Genomic DNA, 1,501 nt, shown 5'->3' on the forward strand with positions numbered 1-1,501 from the left:
CACCAACTTTAAGCTATTACTGGTGTACCGTTGACACTCAGCTTTAAGTTTTTATCCCTCCAATGCTTGACTTGAATAACTACGTAGACACCAGTGTGTCCTAACCACAGCTATATTATGGTAAACCTGGATGGAGACCAGCGAGAAATGCGAGAAAAATATATTTCCAAACCGTACCTGAACACGAAAAGCATCGACTGTCAAGAACTTTTGTTGACGTAGCATAGCTGTGTAGCCGCGTCGAGCCACAGAAACATCGCAAAAAATTAAGCCTCGTTCAGGTGTGAGTGTGAGTGTCTGACCTGGCTTGAGCCTGCGATCCAATCAACAAACAGTCTCAGGTCAGCGGTCAACTTCAAAAAAACAGCTGACCTCGATAAGGTCTAACTTGAACCCGCGATATGGTCATGTGGAACTGGTCAGCGGATACCTTGTTTTGACAGGTGTCAATCAACCATAACATTGATGTCCAATATCAAGGATGTATGCTGTATAAAACTAGCTATAGTGTCAACTGGAGTATTGCCTCCTCGATGAGCTCTAAACTTGAGCCCGCGATATGGTTACGTGATACTGGTCACATTGGCATACATGGAGGGGTGGACGGAAGGACGGACGTACGTACGTACGTATGTAAGGACGTTTATGACGTCATGGCTATAAAACCAAGTTTTCTCACATCGATGGGTTACCATATTTTCTTGACAGTGGTGCTCCGCGCGCGCGCGCCTTCGCGGAGCTGCGCTATCAAAGCCGGGACTCGAGCGAAGATTTGAGTTCGGACTCGAATTAGGACTCGAGCTGCCAGCAGCTGAATCTTAAACTGCAAGCCGTTCTTTTTTTGTTTTTTATCGTCTTATTTGGTTGCCGAATGGGGGTCATTTAATATTCCAGGCATTCCTAGCAGAGGAATGTAAATTGGCCACCGTACAGAGATTCTAAAAGCTGAATCTCTGTACGGTGGCCAATTTACATTATCAACTCCGTTGTTAAAACCAAATTGTTGTATTCCTAGCAGAGACCGAGGAAAATGGAAATGAAAATGGTGACAACCCTCGAAAAGCGACAGCATGCTAATACAGTTACTTTTAGCATTGCGAAGGAGCAGACGAGGGCTTCCACAGACTAGACATTTAGTAGTCGACAGTTATATATTATCGACAACCAAATGTTATCGACGACCAAAAGAACATAGTCTGTGGGACAAGTTATCGGCAACAAAATGCGAAAATTTTACTTTGTCGACGACAAACACTCCACAGACTAGAGATGCTAAGTTGTTGACAACTATTTGTTATTTACAAATGAAAGTTATCGACAACTAAAAGAGAGTTGTCGATTACTAAAAACGCAGTGTGTGAGATACGTTGTCGACAACAAAACGCTAAATTTCCCTTTTTCAGAAGGGAAACTGCTAATCTTCGACAAAGTAAAATTTTTGTATTAATTGTCGATAATCTGTCCCGCAGACTATGTTTTTTGGTCATCGATAAGTTTGGTT

Source organism: Montipora foliosa, chromosome 6, assembly GCF_036669935.1.
Source record: "Montipora foliosa isolate CH-2021 chromosome 6, ASM3666993v2, whole genome shotgun sequence".
In the NCBI taxonomy this organism is placed as follows: Eukaryota; Metazoa; Cnidaria; class Anthozoa; order Scleractinia; family Acroporidae; genus Montipora; species Montipora foliosa.